This window comes from Lasioglossum baleicum, chromosome 13 (assembly GCF_051020765.1).
Source record: "Lasioglossum baleicum chromosome 13, iyLasBale1, whole genome shotgun sequence".
Lineage (NCBI taxonomy): Eukaryota > Metazoa > Arthropoda > Insecta > Hymenoptera > Halictidae > Lasioglossum > Lasioglossum baleicum.
The window spans coordinates 3,835,382-3,850,494 of record NC_134941.1 but is presented as its reverse complement, the minus strand read 5'-3'; the positions used below and the strand labels follow the sequence as shown (position 1 = coordinate 3,850,494).

Below are 15,113 nucleotides of genomic sequence, written 5' to 3'. Positions count from 1 at the left end.
TTTACCAAATTTACAACATTGTAATATTATACAATATTATAAAATTTTCCAGAAAGGACTTCAAATATTTTACCAAGCTGCCAGAATAGATGAAACGTAGAAAAATGCGATCCATTTCTACTATTTCAATTTTCAGAGTTCCAATGGCTTTCCTATATTCGCAAAATAGAAGCTTTTTCATTTTTGAGATTATTCTACGAAAGTCGGTCAAACTTTGAACGTTTTGTAGAAATTCTGGTGCAGTTAGGACATCGAAATTTTACCGAAGTCTCGGCGTATGACTTTATTGGTTGGGATACAAATTAAACTTGGAACATTTCAGAAATATTTTCAAACGTGGTCGGAAACATTTCAACGAATTATTAAAATTAATGGAACTTCAATATTTTCTATACAATGTCCAAAATTTCTAATAAAGTCAATATACTTTCTATAAGTATAATATAAACACATAATATATATATTTATACATAATATAAAGTTTCTAATATATACATCTGTTTTTGTTTTGTTGATATACTGATGCGGATTTTTATGCAAAATAAAAATGTTTTGCACTGATTGTGGAAAGCAGTAATAACATACAAATTGATTTCATCCCTTAACAACTTTGTTACATTAAAAGCAATGTTACAACACTCCCGCGAATTTTTTAAATCTTTTACTATTTTATATTTCACCCAACCAATTTCTTCATAAATGCATAAAAATCTGCTGTCTACTTATAATGTTATATTCAGTTTGAAATCTTCAAAATCTTCAAAGATGACAGATAACAGAGTTCCACATATGACTTACGACTGTTATTCACTGAATATCTTTTATAATAAAAGTAAACTCGTAAACTGTTTAAAATCTCTATTAGCTTATAATAATAGAAAGTTAAACTCGTTTAAACATTTCAAAAAAAGATAAAAAGATTTTTACTGCTATTTTGGCTTAGAGTGCCAATCATTGTACAGTTTACCCTATATACAATAAATCCAATGGTGGGATTAACATAGAGCTTGAAGAAATAGATTCAAAAACATCTATAACAAGATTGAGCCATAAGGATTCGAACGAATCTAGGTTGCCACGAAATCGTCCAAAGAACTTCGTCCAAAAGATTTTACCAAAGAGCACATGGTGACTTATAGAAATTTCGTGCAGTATATATTTTGAAGTTGATTCCGGAATAAATTGGGAACACATCAAAAGCGTTTGCAGAGCGCACAGAAAATTCGGACCAGTGGCTGAAACTTCGAAAATCCTCGCATTAGTTTCATACCCGAGCAGTCGGCTATATCTTGGAAGTCAGACATGTTACTTTTCAGCAGATAGCGTCAGTACTTTCTGCAGTATAATTCGGGAAAGTTGACTTTCAAGTGGACACGTATCACGGGACTTGAACGTTTCCAGGACGCGTTTCTTGAAACTCAAGCAAATTCGTCTCGTTTCCCACGAGTTTCCGCGTCTCGTAACTCCCGATACAAGTCCGCACGGAGCATCGAGGGGGCAGGGCAAACGTCCTCGAGTCGATTAGCATACGATTTAAAATCCGCACGGAAACCACGTGTTATTAATACGTTATTTTGCATAATGCATGATGGAAGAGTACCCGTTCTTTTCTTCCTCGTTCGTGATCTAGCTCGTTCGTCTTTGTCGCGGCAGAGGATCGTGAACAGAATTCGGAGGTCCTTCCGATGAGCCGAAGACGTTTAAAAGGTAAAACCACGGCGGAACGTGCTTGTGCAAGAGTCGCCGAGAAGGACAACCGGATTCCTCGAGTCGTTAAGTAATGATCGAGACTTTTCTTTTCTTTAGACGTTCGATCCGCTCTTATCTGTTTGATTGCTCCCTCCCTCCTGCTCACCCCGAGCCCCTCCAACTTCTGCTTTGTTTAACCCTTTAGCTACAGACTTCTCGCCGTTCCCTCCAGAGCACATTAATGCACGATCGATCAAGACGACAGGTCAACAACCGCAAAGAATTAAATACGCTCAGATGACAATTGAAACGTTCAGTGACATCACGAGTCGAATGGTATTACGAAAGCTTTGTTATTCTTTATCCGTTATACTTCTTTCTTATCTAGGTCGGTAGCGAGCATTTTGTACAGTCATCTTATTACAGTATTTTAAATGTATGGGTAACAGATTATATTAGCGAAATTAGTTTTGTCTAATTAGTCATTTTATTAAGGTTTACATGAAAGGTGTACAGGCAAATTTACAGTCCTCATTTTTGTTTAATAAAACAGTGAGAAAATCGTTTATCAATTTTGAAGGTGTTGTCGTAAAGGAAAGGCTTGAATTTTCGAATTTGTAAAAGATTTATTCATGATACAAATTTTCAATATTTTCAAGAGGTTTCAATTTTCATAGTATATTTGAAATAAAATGGTTCTTCAGCTTCTACTACATCATGTAACAATATATCTAAGCGAAAAATAAATAATGGTGTACGAAAACTTAATGATTCTAAAATTTCAAAATGAATCCAAGTTTATTGTTGTACGATTGTGTTTTACGAAATTGCAAGCGGTTGAATATCGTCAATTTTTCGAGAATTAGAAATTTTATGAACAAAAACTTTCTTACCGTCGAATAAAATTCAGGGAAAATTATTATTTAATTATCTCCGTCACTATTTGTTACAGGCATGAATAAAATTTTTTTAGTAGACACTCCTAATACCAAAAAGATCGATAAAATACGAATGAGCATTTATTATGTAAAAACACGATTTTCAGCTGTTTTTTGCGGTAATATGAAAAACTGAAATAAATGTGCCACAGCCTAATTAAGAAGCGTTCGCAAAGAGCGACCGTACATAGCATAAGGTCATAAAGACACGGTAAATTCATATTTTTATCACGAGTTCGAGGAGAAGCCATTGAACGTTGATGAAAAGGTAACTGCGGCGCAATTCTTTGAACGATTCAGCAAACTTCGAAACTCGTTGCGATAGGTTCTTTTTGCTTGTTAATGAAAGCCCGCGTTCGTTAACAGCCGTAACCCGTTAAGCTTCTTTAAAAACGTTTTGCTTGTGAAATTTCGGTATTAACCGAGCAAGTAGAATGGACACGAGGGAATTACGTCGGTCTCGCCGTGTACATACAAGCTTCCGGAAACTTACAAAGGGAATAAGCGCGGGCATTAAACTGAGAAAAGCGCAATGGAGACATTTTGTGTGTAATGCCCTGATTCAGGTGTCCCTAATGTGTCCTACATCGCGTTGCACATTTCAATGGACACTTATTTCGTTTGAACGCGGATGGCTGGCCGCCGTAATGGAGAAACTTTCTACGGGCACACCGTTGAATCTCATTCCCCGATAATCGCATTTTCTAATATTTCTCTTATCGCGGGTTCTTTGCCCTTAACAAGGAATTACGTTCGACATGATCGGGCTATTTCTTCCAGTCCACGTATTTGAAACCATCCACTTCGCTCCTGTCATCTGGAAGTATCAACGCTAAGTTTATAGAGCACCAAAAGTAACAATTTTACATTACTTTGTGAAAATAACAAGAATGTATCTATTCAAATTTTTAACCTATTTTTAATGGTAGATATCCAAAGAAATAAATTTGTTGCATAATTTCTCATGGATGCATTTTGACAGTCTCAATAATCGTAGATTAAAAATATTAGAAACTATCATTTTGTGACGAAAACCTAGTGTTAAAGACATTATTAATACTAGGCATTTACACATCCATAAGTAAGTAAGTAAAAAAATATTTAATTTATTTAACAAATTGGGAAGAATTAAAACAAAACATCTTCTTAAAAATTACTTGGTGTGGATACTTGCCTGTTACGCGTCCAATTACTAAATCTCTATAAAAAAACAAATCCAGTTAATTGCAGGAAATTGCAGGTGAAGACAGAACTTGTGATAGAACGTAATGTAATGTAACTGTGTGTGTTTTTCTATCGATGAATTGGTGTCGTTGACGTTCGTCATTACGAACAGAGTCATTATTAATAATCGTTGCGCTGCCACGACCTCAGGTTTCCTTTGTGCGATTATCATACGTCAGCGGAGCAAGCTCTGAAGAGGAATACCCTATGCGAAACCTTAGTAAATACATTGAGAGTCCAACGCTCCGAATGTACGCACTCAGGTGTCTGTAATGTGCTGTGCGCATCGCTGTCACTTTATCCGCCGTCTATTTTGCTGTGAAGCACTGAGGTATCCGCGAAGCTACGAGGGAAGTCCGTCATAGAATACATTATAATGAACAGCTAAGTATATGGATAGTATAGTATATGTATAGAATATGTATAGTATAGTACAGTATGTTTATAGTATATGTATAGTACAGTATGTGTATAGTATATTTATAGTACAGTATGTGTATAGTATACTAAATGTATACATAGTACAGTATACGTATAGTACAGTATATGTATAGTAAAGTATACGTATAGTACAGTATACGTATAGCACAGTATATGTATAGTACAGTATATGTATAGTACAGTATATGTATAGTACAGTATATGTATAGTACAGTATACGTATTGTACAGTATACGTATAGTACAGTATATGTATAGCACAGTATATGTATCGTACAGTATATGTATATGTATAGTATATGTATATGTATAGTATATGTATATGTATAGTATATGTATAGTATAGTGTAATTTCCTTTAGTTCAAAATAAAATTCTACCTTGGTTTCGTTAATGTACAGCTATCGGAGAATATCGGAGAGTATAAGCATACGATAGATATAAATTTTCTCCTATTTTAGGAAAGTATACGAACTACAAAAAGTTCTAATCACTGAATCCGTAAAATAAATCGCAGGGCAAGGGGTTAAAGAATCCTTAGCTACAAACCCCAAGACCCTAAAAAATCATGAGATAATAGCCGGTGGGTAATGTACTAAAAAACAGAAACCAAGTGTAACTTTATTCCCTGCACACTTCAGAAAAGGTTAGTGGGATTACCCGAAAATTCGGGTATTACATATCGGAGCCTCCAGTGCGCGGGGGAATCTGTAAAAGTGGAAGAAAATCATCATCGTGAACCTCAATCTGGTGGCTGGAATCCTCCTAAATTATTGAAATCGCCCAAGTTAAACTGCGTTTGGCATAATAAATCCTCGGGAAACGTTGGAAACTGGCGCAGCGGTTTCACTTTAAAAAGGACGTTAAATCGGTTTGAAATGTTAAGGACTCGTCAGCTGGCTTGTGGGTACACGAGATCAAATTTTTGAAATTAATAAGCTCACGTTCGCAGATGTACTCATCGAGCCACTTGAAATTAGTAACAAATTCCGACAGTATGCAGGGACGATCAGGTAAATGGGATTTGCGTAAGTATATTTCGTCTATCTTTATACTATAGCAATACAAGTTCCTCGCAATTCTAGATTACAGTAATATTTCCGTAACTGTCGCACTGGTATTCACCGCAACTGTCAAAATGTTATCCCCACCACTGGGGGATTCCTCTTGGAACCAGTCAAGCGGTAAACACGCTCGACGACCGAGCTAGCGAGGGGTCGAGTATCGGTGAGACTCACATTAATGCAAGCGAAGTAACAGATTGTAACTTTTCTAATTTTTTATTTTTTTGTGGAACTTTTTTACTATCGTATTCGTCTCGTTTTTCTAATTAAAATGACACCAAACACGAAGAATGTAGCATTTCTTACGATTCCAGCTTTCAATTGAGATGAAAATTAACACTTTACCTACTGGAAGCCTATTAATAGGATTTTCAATAATTGTGCTGTACCAGAAGAAAGCACAGAAATTTTCTTTTACATTGCAATCTTAAATGAAACTATTAGATGACGTTATTCAGGGTAACTTGTTAGTTCGCAATGAAAATTGCTGTTGCTATTGAAGGTTTAATTAAAAAGTGTTTAGCCATGTACCATAGGTTTTTCAAAATTATGCAATAATCAACCGGTCGGTAATGTGTTAACAGTGTACAAAGTGGTATAATGTGTTACATGTTACCTATTATGGAGGTTTAAAAGGTTAATGAAACAAAGTGGAGAAACGAAATTTGCAAATGTATCTACAAAAGTGGAAGATAACAATACATATTTTTTAAATAGCATTGTTAGATACAGTGCCATGTAATGAAAGAGAATTTGAAAGCTATAATACAGGACCACAAGAGTAAACGAAGTGATCTACATTTTTAAATGCTATTAATATATCATTATTAGACTGCGGATCTTTATGCAAAATAAAAAATGTCTGCATTGATTGCAGGACACAGGAGCCAAATAAAACTTGTATTCTTCTTTTAATCATCCTATTAAGCTGAAAATAATACATTGATGTCCTTAAATATTTTTAACATGTTCACTGCTTTAAATTCTACGTGGCCATTTTTGTCGTAAATACATAAAATCCGCAGTCTAATCATTATAGATTATATTGGGTTGGGAAAAAGTTTCTTCGTATCCTCCCGATAGATGGGTATTACCATGTTAATGTTACCTCTGTTAATATTAATCGGATCTGACATTACAGGACTGCGTCTGGAAGATGATATATCATAGAGTAATTACAAAAAAGAAATTATGATATTCGTTTATTTAGTCGCAAGTTATTACGTCTTGAAAATGAGTGAAAATAAAGAAGAAATTCGATACATTTTGAAATTTTATTACAAAAAAGGAAAGAATGCGATTCAAGCTGCTAAAAAAATTTGCAAGGATTATGGACGTGATATAGTATCAGTACGTGTGGCACAAAGTTGGTTCAAGCGTTTTGAATCTGGAAATTTTGATGTGAAAGATACACCTCATTCTGGTCGACCAGTCACTGAAAAAGTCGATGAAATCATGCAAACAGTTGAGCAAGACCGGCACATTAGCAGTCCTGATATCAAAACAGTTCTAAACCATTCAAAGAAGGCTGGAGACAATAAACACCTCGATGTTTAGGTGCCTAATGAGTTAACATTGAGAAATTTAATGGATCGACATCTTTGGCGACCCGTCAAAAATTAAGAGAGCTTGGCTGGGAAGTTTTGATGCATCCACCGTACAGTCCTGATATTGCACCATCAGACTACCATTTGTTTCGATCTCTACAGAGCTCTCTGAATGGTGTGAAGTTGACTTCAGAGGCCTGTGAAAATCACGTGTGGTAGTTTTTCGCCCAGAAATCACAGAAGTTCTACAGTGACGGAGAAGGAGAAGTTCTACAAAAATGGCAAAAGGTGCTCGATCAAAACGGCACATATTCGATTTAATAAACTTCATTTATAAAATATGGAAAAAACTTCATTAATTTCTGCATTAGAATACGAAGAAACTTTGTCCCCAGTCCAATATTTTGCAATCATTTTCATATTTCCTGGCCAAATGAACAAAATTGAATTTTGTCCAGCTGGATCGTGGAAATAGTCCTCTGTGCATTGATTCGCGAAATCGCAGAAAAGGTGTCCGCAAGAGGGAATACCTGCAATTAGCTTCCGACCTGTACGTAGGATCGCAAACGCTTATACCGAGATAGGGACAAGGAGATCGCGTTACATAAGGTTTAGCAGACATATTGTCGGCTCAATGTTCCATCTACGCGATCTCAGTTCGCACAAAGCCTGGCGGCACGGTGTTCGCCATCCTCGCCTCGTCTCTGTGCAACTGTGGTGAGCGAATCTATATTGTGCATGCACCGGGGTGCACCTAAGCGTTATCTGTTCGTGCACGTGTTGGTTTGTACCTGCACAAACACGTGGGTACCGTGTCTCATGGAACGCAGAAGGGGCCAGTGGTACAATTAAAGAGATCTCCAGGAATGTTAGCTCTAATTCCACGAGTGAAAATATTTGTCCTGTAATCGTAATTAAAACGTGGTGGCAAAGAGACACTGTTATATTGTCTTTCTTCAGGTAATTTTACATACTGCTGTAATATTTATTTTAATACATTATAAAAACGGTGGGCTGTGTATTAATCCTTAACCCATTCCACTCGGGTGGTGACTCGGAGGACCCACTAATAATTATTAAATTTGTATTCAATAAATTACTAAACGTATTTAATATTTTATTAAACTATGGAAAGTATTATTCGAGGTATTGTATCAGTTTTATATCGATAAAATTAAGAAAATCATATAAAATGGCTGAATATAAGAATGCTTATTGTAAAAATGAATAAGGATTAAACTTAGTACTGCAACCAACAGTAAGAGTAATTTTTATATTATTTTAACACTTATGTTTTCAAGAATATCATATAAAATAGCTGAATATAAGAATGTTTATTGTACAAATCAATAAGGATTAATCTTATATTATTATTTTATATTATTTTAACACTCATGTTTCTCTATTTAGAAGACGTTACAGATCGCGAATATTTATTGCGTTATCAGTAGAATGCAAAATGCATTGAACACGCATGCTTTATGATAATCTATTATAATAAAAATTGAAATAGGGATCAATGAAAATTGGAAGTAATCTCACAAACGATTTATAGTACTTCAGGGCTAATTACACTTTGAACTTGATATTAACCCTTTGCCTTACGATTTATTTTACGATTTCAGTGATTAAACCTTTTTTTGTAATTCTTAATTTCCTAAAAAAGGAGAAACTTTATATCTATTGTACGCCTATATGTTGCCCAATAGCTGTACAATAATAAAACCAAAATAGAATTTTATTTCGATTTAAAGGCAATTAAAAGCATACATATTTATTAGACTCTGTTCAGAATCGTCATCACGAGTCTGGCACGATATTGTGAGGCAAAGGGTTAACATTCTAACACTAATACAACACGACGCAAAGTATAATACAACATTACAAAGTATAATCTTAACAACTTTTTACTGCTTCGATTACGCTTGAAATGTTGATATTAACATTTATATAATGCAAAAATGTAGCGCAGCGCAAAAAAAAACCTAGTATAAAATATAATTCTAAAACTTTCAATTATATTTTTAACTTTCCGCCAATGAAACTTTGTCATATGAGCATAATATTTTTACCTACTTATAATGTGTTTTAAGAATTCTTTGTTATTATAATTGGAATCAGGCTTAACTTTCCCTGCTATTTTTATTTAAAGTAAGAAACAATTGGAAAAATCGTTCACGTTTCTATTATTATTCATATGGAATAAAAGTTACAGGTGGTAATATCGTCGATAGTTCGTTGCACGTTTCAGCCGAAGCAGTGATTGTACCAAATTTAAAGTTGGACTAGCGGCAGGCAATAAAATCTATCGAAATTTAGTATTCGTTTTAGGACGGACGTTGACAAATTTCTATCTGGGCTCGAATGGAACAGCAGCCCGTTTCTACCGGGGACATAACTTTTCATTTGAAGCAATGGCTCTTCGAAAACGATCGCAAAGTCTTTTCAATCCGGGGCATTCGTCTCCCAGCGTCGATGTGTAATTCAATTTAACCGGTGTTAAGCGGACACCTTAACGTTTTTTGCCAATTCGTCGTGTACATATGGAAGCCGTAAAAATCCTTCGTTTTACAGTTCCACGGCTTCCCTATATTTCCCTATATCTCCCTATATCGCACGGAAACGAACTTTTCTACGTGGACTTGTAAACATTCGAATAACGGAGACTGAAACACTGGGTCTACGGAGCACAGAAAGTGCTTTTTCATTTATTTATAAAGTGATAACTGTGGCAAGAGTTTGATATCAAGAACGTTAAGTTTTTACATACCAGACTGAAAATACATCAGTTTAAAGTCCAACTTTGTAAAAACTAGGGCGGACTTACCCCACTCCACCTTAACTAAAAAATTGTAAAGAGGATTATCGACAGTGGGGATGCCAGGCGATTGCGAAAGGTGGAAGTTATACACTCCGGGACGAAAAGATAGCACACTTTGAAATTAATGTAATGTCTGTTTATCAAACATTAGAAATTCAATTTTTTTTATACACATATTTTTGTCTTTCTTAACATATATGAATGAAATGAAACGAAGCTTCATGAATGAAATGAACGAACTGACAAATGTAAAATTGCTATTTGTGCTATCATTTTGTCCTGCTTGTGGGCCCCAATATTTACGTTTTCATTCCGAAAATTCTATTGAAGTAAATATGGTGGATGATATTCAGTACATTGTACTAACAGCCATGTCAGAATATGTTGACATATTAAAATATTCATTTTCTTCAGTTTAATGTATCAAATGAGGAAAAACAGATGATGTGCTATCTTTTTGTCCCGGAGTGTAGGTTTGGATTATGTAAACGCATCCGTGAAAGGGATATAAATAAGTTAGTAGGGGTAATTCGAGGAATATTATAATCGGGGATATAAACGGGAGTCATTCGACATACAGTCAGTCACATATGTAGTTAATAGCACACAAGTCATATGGTCTACTATTAAAAAAGTTATCGTCTTGGGGACTTTCCTCTTAAGGATTTTCCTTTTACGGACCCCTGAAAGACTTTCAACTGTAGATATCAAAATTATCCTGTATCTATCGTCTGGCGATTCCTAGGAATCTCAAAAATGTCCTTTCTCCGCGCTAGTGAACGTATTCATCGAAGTATTTGTGTGTCTCCTTGGACACATACGTGTAATACGCCACACCCTTCGGTAAGAAATGCCAAGAAAATGTTCCGGCACCTCTCGATGGGAACCGCAGGAAGATAAGGGATTCGCCATGAGCTACCGCAGATTTATGAAGTTGTCACAGCGATCGTATTCACTCCGCATAGATCCGCTTGACTTTGCCTGCAACACTCCTTCAAAAGTGGAAATTTTGTCATTTTTCGATGCTAAGGTCGGGACGATGACACTGTAATACCAAATACAATCAGTTCGTTTCTACATAACATGATATTCTGAGAATACATTACAGTGTATGTATGTATGTGTACGTATAGTATAGTAAGTACATATGTACCGTGAACCACGAAAGTATTTGAACGCGCTTTAAAACAGTATAACTCTTTTATAATTGTACCAAACGACCTACTGTTTGTAAGCAATTAGAAGCATTGGTTTACTAAATGATCTGCGAAAAAGATTTTTCCAAAAGTTACATATTTTAAATTAATATTAAAAATACTATTTTTTTAAAAATGTTATACTGTTTTAAAGTGCGTTCAAATACTTTCGTGGTTCACTGTATATGTACATACATAGTGTATAAATATACACACTTGTCTTTCATTGAATTTGTTTCTACCCTTTACCGATACAATGCTCGTCAAAATTTTATACATTTTTGAAACATGGGTCGCTGAAATAAAGAAAGAAGCTTAATCATTTTATTTTATTTTAATTAATCATCTTTTGCATAATAATTTCAAACGAAATTATTAGTTTACGTGACTGGAGGTGACTTCTTGGTTCACAATTGAAATTGCTGTCGATGTTCAATGATTTATTAAGGAAACCTTAGTTTCATTGGTTTCATGCATTTGTTCCTTGCGTTTGTTCATGACCTATCGATTCTACTTCACGAGATATAATTTTTAAACACGCGCTTATTGCGGGTGCGATAAATTATAACATTATAAAAAGTTATTATGTATGACGAGAAAGTGACTAAGTAAACTACAAGAAATTTTATGACACACGCGTTAGATGTACCATCACTTTAAAATAAATTCATGAATATTGACGAAATTGTATAATGCCATAGGAGGATACCCCATAAAAAGGAATGTGCAGCAACATCTACTCGCGTATTTGTGAACTGTCACCAGAGACGCAGTACCACAGGCGAGATATAGGAATAGACCTGACCTGACACCTTGTGCGACTTGATGTCCACAGGAATCTGTAGTACCATCACCTTAATTTTTTTATTTACAGAGAGGAAATGAGAGAGCTCACGCGCGGGTTTTAGCCGTGCCCATTATAGTGCTACCCCCTGCTCTAGTGCTTAGCCTGGATCAGCTCCTACATCATCTTAGCATTTAGCATAGACAAGATCCTACATCATCTTTAGTCTGGATCAGATCCTACATCATCTTTAGCCTGGATCAGATCCTACATCATCTTTAGCCTGGATCAGATCCTACATCATCTTTAGCCTGGATCAGATTCTACATCATCTTTAGCCTGGATCAGATCCTACATCATCTTTAGCCTGGATCAGATCCTACATCATCTTTAGCATGGACCAGATCCTAGACGCCAGCGTGCCAGCCCCTGTGTTATTCAGCGGGACAGTAAAGGTTGGCGCACACTAGACCGCACCGCTCCGCACCGCGACTGCACGCGGACCGCCCACTTCCGCTGTTTTGACTTTCTTCTATTAGTTTCAATGGGAGTGCGCACACCTAACAGCAACGTCACAGCGCCAGCACGCCTCCGTACCGCTACGAAGTTAGGTGTGCGCACTTCCATTGAAACTAATAGAAGAAAGTCAAAACAGCGGAAGCGGGCGGTCGGCGTGCAGTCGCGGTGCGTAGCGGTGCGGTCTAGTGTGCGCCAACCTTAACCGGGAACGACGGGCGCGGGGATAACGTGAAAGTTACAGTGATCTGATATACCACATCACTAAAAGTTTCCAACATTTCCAAGCGCGCATCATCAGGAACGATATCAATGCGCGCATCACGTTGAATGCGATCCATGCGCTCAAATTGAAACGGAACGCACCCTGGGACTGGGACGACCGTGAAGTGTACAGAAATTCGCTGGAAGCCAGAGCGCGCAGGGTCCGTCGATCCGTCCTTTAGAGGACGGTTCCAGAGCGAACCGCATTGGGTTAGAGCGTAACGGTGGGGAAATGATGAGGTAAGTGGGGGATGCCTCGCTTCCACTTCCATTTCCACAGTCGGCACAGTCCCAAGTCAATTCGCGTTTTGCGTTAGACCACGTTAGACGAAATTGCGAGTTGCGAATAGAGCACGTGAAAATAAAGCCCGTGTTAGAGACAGTACTGCCGCTGCCGGTTATCGAGGGTCAATCAGGAAAGAGAAATCGCTGCCGAACAGCCGCCGCCTCCCTCTTATTGTCGTTGGTAAGTGCCAGAAAATCGTTTGGTAATTGTGCATAAAAGGTCCCACCTCACCGGTCTCGATGATTTTTTTAATATGTTGTAAAACTCAACATTCTGTGAACAACTCTTTCCTATACATGTAAACGCCGCTCAGCCTTAGATTTTGAGATATTTGCTACTACATACATTGAATTTTGCCTATACGTGCACGCCCGTGCTGTGCGTATGCGGTAGCATGATGCGACCAATCGTCAACTGTTTCTGCAGATATACAATGTATCACTATGATCGTTGAACGATATTCTATATGTATACGGTGATACATATATAAGCTGAGCTTTCAATTTTGAAAGACTACTCCTGGATTGCGTATGTTGAATTCCCTCCACCTAATCCTATCTGATCAGAATTAGTTAGAATTACATAAATGAATATTTATGTAATAATATATACGATGTGCACACTTCTTTTTTGCGTTGTATGTATGTATACATAGAATTTAAATTTAAGTTTGTAAATGTTAAAAGTTATTGTGTTACAAGTTGTAAGTGTTACAGAAGTTAATTTAAGTTTTATAAATGTTACAGAACTTTCATTCTATTTTTTCTTCAAAGTACATCTGAATTTCATAAAATAAACTATATAACACACACAAGATATTTGGATGGATTAATTTTCCTCTGTTTCTGATGTTCACTAATAGCCACAGACCTATACCTATACGTATTCCAGAACTGTTTCAAATTTTTGAAAGCTTAGAACGGTAAAAAATTATTCGTCAACATAAGTAACTTAGGTTGCCCAGAATACGTACAAAATATGTGCTTGCCCACGAACAGTTAAAAATATATACTTCCAGCAATACCCGCTTCATAATGTGTTCGTCTAGGTATAGATTCTGCTTATTGTTGTTGCAAATACTTTCCTTCCTTTTTCATACAGCTCGCGATCTCTTTTCGCGTTCAGAACTTTTTTCTAATGTCCTCCATTCATTATGTACGAGGGTGCGTTTTTATATTCGCGGAATGGGGAATAGGAGAAAAGAATAAATAAAAATAAAAAACTATTTTTCTTTTTCAATATATTCACCCTCACTCTAATACATTTTTCAGACCTACGAAATAATTTGTATATGCATGTGAAAAAAATCATATTTCTCTTTATCTGCAAGAAACGCAAAAACTGCATCCTTTACTTCTTCATCGTAGGAAAATTTTTTTCCACGCGTTCTTTTTTCATTTTCGGGAACAGGTAAAAATCACTGGAAGCCAGGTCCGGACTGTAGGATGGATGGTTTAAAGTTTAAAGCTTCGAAGACTGCCTAGTTAGCCTGGATCAGATCCTACACCCACAGTAGAGCGGATGCTTAGCCTAGATCAGATCTCACATCATTTTTAAGAAAGAGAAATTAATAGTTCTAAGAACAATGTCTCTCTTCCCCTGTTCTCTCTCTCTCTCTCTCTCTCTCTCTCTCTCTCTCTCTCTCTCTACTTCTAGATTTAATGTGGAACTTGGAAAAAAGTTCCCGAGAGTTAGAGCACATTTTACTCTCAACTTAATTTATATTTTGCCCAGTTTTCTGCAAAACTTAGCATAAAAATATAAATTAATTTAATATTCAGCATAGGATAGATTATACTCTAGTTGTATGACATAATACAAATCGTTTAAGGCGGTATCGACTCGTTTCCAGGATTGCGAGGGTACGGGATTCACCTTCTCATCTCTCGATAATACAAACACGGGGTTTTTCAGTAGTTTTCAGTAGTTACCACCGACGAGATGCTATTAAAGACAGCCAGCCGGTTGTCTAGACTGCATATATTGGATAATAGAATCAGATTAACATCTTTAAAAATTTTCGATACACAAAACCAGATGCAATTTTCGAAAAATTTTCGGCCGCCTTACTTGTTGTTGAGTCGTACTACTGAATTTTGTGCCGCCTTCTTCGATATCATATTCTCCTTATACAAAACTTGATTTTCGAGGTTTTCGCCAATTTTCGATCGTCTGACTTGTCGTTGAGTTGCACTACTGAATTTCGTGAAGGAGGTGTCGTTCGATATCATTTGTTCCTAATGCTTTTTCAATTTTCGAAAATTTTCGTCAATTCTCGACGGTCTGACTTGTTGTTGAGTTACACTACTAAATTTTGTGCCACCTTCTTCGACATCATATTTTCC

General features: G+C 36.4%; 1 long non-coding RNA gene across 5 annotated transcripts in view; it reads left to right on the top strand.

Annotated features, from left to right (window-relative positions):
• The window catches only part of LOC143215223 (uncharacterized), a 28,166-nt gene extending 18,070 nt beyond the window's left edge, over positions 1 to 10,096 (top strand). For 2 of the 5 annotated variants that reach the window (XR_013010323.1, XR_013010319.1), the window contains one exon: positions 53 to 10,095. This is a non-coding gene — a long non-coding RNA (uncharacterized LOC143215223). Of the gene's footprint in view, positions 1 to 52 lie in introns of all 5 variants that reach the window. The other 3 variants (XR_013010322.1, XR_013010321.1, XR_013010320.1) reach the window with 3 other exon arrangements.
• The last annotated feature ends 5,017 nt before the right edge of the window (positions 10,097 to 15,113 follow it).